Source organism: Strix aluco, chromosome Z (genome assembly GCF_031877795.1).
Source record: "Strix aluco isolate bStrAlu1 chromosome Z, bStrAlu1.hap1, whole genome shotgun sequence".
Lineage (NCBI taxonomy): Eukaryota > Metazoa > Chordata > Aves > Strigiformes > Strigidae > Strix > Strix aluco.
The window spans coordinates 85,314,481-85,321,089 of record NC_133971.1 but is presented as its reverse complement, the minus strand read 5'-3'; the positions used below and the strand labels follow the sequence as shown (position 1 = coordinate 85,321,089).

General features: G+C 43.0%; 1 protein-coding gene across 1 annotated transcript in view; it reads left to right on the top strand.

Annotated features, from left to right (window-relative positions):
• Positions 1-354: 354 nt before the first annotated feature.
• The window catches only part of LOC141917903 (phospholipid-transporting ATPase ID-like), a 75,210-nt gene continuing 68,955 nt past the window's right edge, over positions 355-6,609 (top strand). Inside the window, exon 1 of the mRNA XM_074811580.1 lies at positions 355-1,013. The gene's annotated coding sequence lies outside the window, so the exon portion shown is untranslated. The remainder of the gene's footprint in view (positions 1,014-6,609) is intronic.

Here is a 6,609-nt window from a genome sequence, read left to right as displayed (position 1 = left end):
CTGGAAAAAAAAGTGAATGTTTGGTTCACTGAAGGTGGGACAACGAGTGGGAAGATGGGGAAGCTCATGAGAGTGCTGAGGGGTTTTGGTAGGAGGGTCCCCTCGACAGCAGTGAGGCCAGAAGGGTGTCCCAGAGGCCAAGGGGAGGTCATGCTCTCAGGGATGAGCAAGCCCTGACGTTTCAGCGCCAAAGTGATCCTCCGGCTAGCTGGAGGAAGCTCTGTGGTTGAGTTATGCAATTGTGCTCTATGAGGTTTTTCTCTGCAGAGTTTTTGCTACTCACAGCTATTGGAAAGTGGGTGAGGTGGAGACTTAGGATCAACTTGTAGGACAGTGTCTCTGAGTTTAAGGAGTCCTGGCCAACTCCAGCATTACGGACGCAGAGAGAGGGGCTGCTGCTGGGAAATGGATCCCTTATCAAGTTCATCCTTTTTTAAAGCAATTTGATATGTTGGACTCTTGTACTCGCTTGGTTTCCTTTTGAAAGCTTCCGCGTCGGCAGGAGGTAAGTAAGGCGAGCAGCAGTTGCCTCTGGAGTTAACTGGGGTGCCCCAAGTCTAGGTGCTCTCTCTGCTTTTCTGTTTTACTCTTCCACAGCTTGTTGTGCTGAAGCATTTTAGTTTTAAGGGAGCTACTACATTCTCCCTATCTGCAGGAAACAGAATTTAAAAAAAAAAAAAAAAGAAAAGAAAAAAAGGAAGAATTTGGCAAGGAGCCAAGCCCAGTGACTGAAGTAAGAAGTAGGGAACTTGGAGTAAGTTTAGTTACCAGGACATTGCATGGCAGAGCTGGTCCGCAGTGGATTTTAAGGGCTGGGAGACAAGCACGCGATGCCCATTTCATAGCGCAAAGAAGCTTTGCTTTCTTAGATGAATGTCCTGGCGCTGCAACTACGAGCGAAGCTGTTGGTCTTGGGAGGGGATAAAGCTGTGTGTAAATGAGAAGAGAGGAGTGTACCGAAGTGCTATGGAGGGCAGCAACTTTGTTGCTGTGACTTTTACAAGCCTTCAAGGGTAAGATTTAATGCTTTCCTTCCTCTTGTTTTCTCTCTCAGTATTTGGGGGCAGAAAACTTGATATTTTTTTTTCAGACCCGAGAGCTTTGCAAAGCTTAATCAAAGTGCTTGGGGTTGAGCTTTTTCTGAGAGCGAGCTGATAGACTTCTGGGTGGAGTGAGCTGAGCTGTGCATGATTTCAAGCAGCAGCAGCCGCCCGGGGAAGCTGCTATTGTTCGCATTGTTTCGGAGGGAGCAGACTGCAGCCTGCATTTCTGTTTGGGAACGCGCTCTGCCTCAGCTGTTAATCGGTAACTTGAGCATTGCAACTAACTTACCCAAAGGAGCTGAATGCAAATTTTTGACTGCCATTCTGGTGTCAGTTTAAGGAGTGTTTTAATGAAGACAGATGGAGGATATTGGATCACTACTTTAAAACGTGGCAGATAACAGACTGAGTCTGTTTCCCAGCAATTATAGCTAATTGCATTGGCACATTTGAGTGTAGGGGGTAGAAGCACACAGTTTCATCGGTTTCTGTATGTATAGCTTGGAACAGCACCAAAAAATAGCTGGAGGGGTAGCTCACCTCATCCAGGATACCTCTTCAGGTATTTAAAAAGCTGGGAAGGTTTCAGAGATACTTTCAAACTCTTTGCACTGAGCTAGTAGATTTAAACCAGTCATCACTCCTTTTGTAAAGCCTGATGCCAAGAATGACCATCTATAGCTTCTGAAATTTATTCCAGGTTGAATTCAGGCAAATCCGATTTCAGCCCCAAAAGAGCGTTATTCTGGGATTAAAAACACACGTTCTGGTTGTCCGTCCTGCAGCTCGCTCTCTATGTTTCCCACTTGCAAAGTGGGGAGTGCTGCAACACATGCTACTCCGTTTTGCTCTTGAGGTGTTCAGACACAAAAGGATGTAAGGAGGGGTGGAGAAATACAAACGCTAACACATTTCTATGTTAAAAGATGATTAGTAATAATTATTTCTAATGGCTGAAATTGTGTCCGCTTTCGATAGGGGAAAGCAAATGGATCGTACTCTTTGGAACCAAAAATTGAGCAATTTGACTGAAGTAGTCAATACATCAGAAGTTCAAAGGGGGTCCTTTGCAAACATACTTTTTGCGTGGCACATTACAAGGTCGGTTCAGGCCAGGTGTGCCAGGCCTTTACATTGGTCTTGACAGTGCACTGGCAAATACTGCACCAACTGTGATGCCCTTCTCTGCAATACCTGGGAGTGAACGTGACTCTCCTGATTTAGCATCTGACATGTGCACCCCTTTAGCAGGTGTGCAACTAAGGCACAGAGAAATCAGGGTTTTTAAGGACCTGATGTATTTTAAACCCTTGATATTTTCCCTGTTGTGCTTCCAAATCCAAAGTGATGTGTGTTCAAAATTTAGGGACTTAGAATTGGTTCATCTCATGGATTTAACAGCATTACTCCATGAAGAGCACTAGGCAGCACAGGCAGTCTTGAACCTTGTCTGTCACGATGCCCACTGCTTGAGATCTACTTTCTCATATAGTGAGCTATTAGTTGGATATTTAGTACTTTAGCCTGAAAAAAAAACCCAACAAGTTCTGAGGCCTATAGATAGATTGAAAAAAATTTAATTTATAAATCTTGCTCATGTACAAAAACTGACCTGACCTGGAAAGCTGGAGAATGGAGGCATCGTATGCTTTCTGAATTTTTACCTGGACAGATCTATTTAAGCTTTTTAGGGTATATACATACCATACTATTTTTGGTGGCAAAACTGACTGGAGAAATCTTGTTCTCCTGCCTAATTCTCCTGGACTCTGGGTGCTTGCTTCTAGTATTATATCACAATTTGCTGCCCCTCAGATCTGCTACAGCCACTGTTTGGGCAGGAATTTTGGTCTGAACTACACCCCATGGTCTAGATTAAAATAACCCTTCAAAAAAATGACTGTATTTAACACTGATCATTTCACCAAGCCAGGGAACAAGGTGATGAGAGCAGAAGCATCAAGTATTTTCTAATTTGTATTTGCCATTGAATCTGATGTATCATGTAGCTACATCTGGAGAAATGGGACCAAGAAGCTAGCCATGTTTTCTATCTGCAGCATCTGCTCTCCATTCATCTGAGTTGTGCCATGTCTTTTCTCATTTTGCCACTCATCACTGCAATGGTGGGAAGTGCCTTCCTCCACCTCCAGTTTGCAGTACAGCCCTTAGCCAGCCATGGTTTCAGATTAGTCTGTAGCCCTTGCAAATTCCACGTGCCATAGCTCATTGCAACCTGCCCCTCATGCAGGAAGAGCTTTGCAGCTGTGTTTTTAAGCCAAATCTGTCTCTTGTCTCTCTTAAATAAGGCTGAGCTTGGTTTGTGAGAAAGCATCCCTTCCCTATTCAAGACCCATCAAAGTAGTTTCTTGCTATGGATATTAAAGTGCTCAGAGCCCATGATTAAACTGTCAATAGCCATAAAGCAGGTGGATTGTCTTTGCAGAAGTGTAAGCTGTAGCTAGACAGTTTGTAGAGCACTGTAGGTACAAAAGCCTTCTAGAGTGAGAAGGGATAATTTATTCATAGCTTATACACCCAAATCCCCATAAACGAGGAACTGGGAATTTGAGCTTTGAATATTTTTTGCTATAGGCTTTGGAAACATAGGGAAGTAACACGTGTTCTGTTAAGCAGAGAGGTTGGAGCTGCATGGTTACTCAAATACTGTGAGCCCCCATTGATTACTGAACAATGCAGGGTACCTGGAGTAAACAGAAATAAAAATAATAAAAAAAAAAAAAAAAAAAACCAAAGAAAACCAACAACCAAACCACAGCAAAATAATTGAGTGGAAAATTGAACAAAAAAAAAAAGTCTAGAAGGGCTGACCCAGGCTTTGGAAGGCAACTTGAGGAGATTGAAGCAGTGCTTCACTTTGCCTCTGAAAATAGCTGGTGCCAGGGAAAATTAATGCAAACAGGAAATTGCCTTTTTTCTGACTATAGAAAGTTTTCGTGTGTTTTATGGGTTTTCACTTAATTCAGGAATAGGAGGCTGTGAAAGCATCTTACCAAAATTTGAGAAGTACTTCACGCCACATGAAAATGAAACATGAGAGATATCATTTTTTCCAGAAAGCACAGAGGGAAATTAAAACTGTAGCAGTGTATCTGAGTGATATGAGGCTGAAGATCCATTGTTGCAATTTTGGAACGGAAACCAAATCTCAAATTTAAAAAGTAGAGAGGTACGTAAAGAAAACTGAACAGGGACATGAATTTTGATTACAAGTGGAATCTGGAAAAAAAAAAATACCCTGAGGCACATTATTGATAGATACAGGTTCAAAGATCTTGGAACCTGCAGGTAGGATTGAAAGTCCAAAATAGCTCAAGAAAAAGACCTGGGACTGAACAGCAGGCAGAGCTAAGGTCAGCCAAGAGACCACATCTGGCTGTGGAAGCTGTGATAGCTGAGACAAGTGGAGCGGTACCTGGAGCACCACCAAAAGGGGCAACTCCACCACCATTCGCTTAGGTTTGTTTTCACACTTGCAGCCAATGGTCAGTGAACTCTCAGACTGAAAACAGACACCTGGAAGTGTGAAGGTGTACTGGCACAAACAGGGGTGTGAGCAGGCAGGCACACACAGAATCTATAGCCAGCATGAGAGTGGCTTGCTAGGTAGACTACAAGGATTAGATGTGTGAGTCAATAATAAAGCAGCAAAGGAAGGTATTTGCAATATTACAAAAATAAAGGGTACACCTTAGTGTAATAGGGGTGTGTCAACCCCTTAATGCCATTGTGTGTGTGCCCCATTGAATACTGACACATTCTCAAATGACATTGTGGTTTGGGCAAGCCGGGAACTGAGTTTTGCATAAAGGATCAGGTCAGCTTGGGAAGGATTCATAACTCCTGGGTTTTAACTAAGTAAGCAGCTATGCTAAATCTGTATGAAGGAAATGACGTACCAGAGAGGTAATTGGTACAAATGGATATGGCAAAGTTATCACCCATGTCTGCCCTAAAAAGCAAGGTTTTGTGGGAATGGTGAGACTGTAAGGATATTTGTGCTGGCCATGATGGTAACTTAAATTTGCTGCTGAGTAAAGATGGTCAGTGATCCTAGTCAAACGCACTGAGAAACTGAAGGAATTAAAGATGCCCTCCTTGCCAAAATTGTGTATTGTTGCAGTCTTGTTTTCATAGTGCAGTCACGCCAGAAACCAGTGATTAAAGAATCACAGTAATTAACAAAAGCCATGTGTCAGAGCTGAAGGATATTTCAGGTTTTTGTTTGTGAGATGTGAATCTTAACTCTATTGTTTGTTTCATGTTATTACTGCTGAAAGAAAGCTTATAACCACCCTCTCTCGTCTGCTCCCCCACAAATATAAACAGCCTTTTTTTCCCTCATCTGAAATTATATGCCTTGTCAATTGAGTACACAGCTGGGAGAGGTTCGGTAGCTGCAGATAGTTTTTCTAAAACATTTGGCAAATACAGCAAAATCCAGAGTTCAGCAGTATAGCCATATAATGATTACAACCAGCCAACCTTTTCCATCATTGTGTGACAGTGATTATCAGAGTGGTGGCTCCTGGTGCTCTAGGAAATCTGAGGTCTTTACATCTGGGTGTGTAGGTAACTTGTCTTGCTCCTTCCACCATGTTATGGGGAGCTCTCAGTCCTAGTTAGGAGGGTTTTGTAAGACATAATAGCAGTTGTAAAACATGGAAGAAGTATGTTGAAAATGATAGACTGAGGTCATTAAGGATGGAAAGTGAGGTTGGTCAGCAGGGTTGAGACACTGAATATGGTAACTTTAAGTGGTTTAGCCCATGGACAGAGGAAATTTTGGGGAGAGGTGTTGCCAAAACATTTATGCTGGTGAGCAAAAAAAATTGGATCTACATGAGTGAATAGAAAAAGGATCTCTTTCAAGCACAGCAGACACAGAGGGGCTACTGAACACTGCCGTGAGCTGCAGGGAGCATCATGTCAAGGCTGCGCCGTGCCCAGGGTGTGCAGCTCTTAGCTGGCTGGCTGGAGCTCACCTGATGCTGTTTGCCTTATCTCAGGATCATTGAATTGCAGCTGCCAAATACAGCTTTGCTTTAGCATACGGAATAGACATCTGCACAGAAATGTTCAACCTGTGCGACGACTGTAGTTTTCCTTAAAGTTTACCTTCATTTTCTGAAAAGATGTGAAGCCCAAGCTTGCACTGGGCATGGTCCTAATGTATCAGGCTTGCATTTGGGCAGCAGCATGGGCTGTATTCGCATTTGTGTGTTCCAAATTACAATATATTTGCTATACTTGTCTCCTTAGACACCCTTGCTCTGTCACCTACAAAACTTGTTCTAGATAGATTATGATTCCCTCAAATGTCTCACCTTGGCTCCACTGGCCAGTTAAGCAACTGGTACAGCATTCGTGTTGATTCAGGATCCCGGTCAGCCAGGTGTGTCAGGCAGTGCCAACTTTTCCCATGCTCATGGATCTTCTCAGGCTGTCAGCATCAACGTCACCATTAAGTCCTTTAAATAAACTGTCTGATGCTTGGAACACCAGAAGTTTCATTGCCAACAGGTATTGATGTGATTTTGTTTTA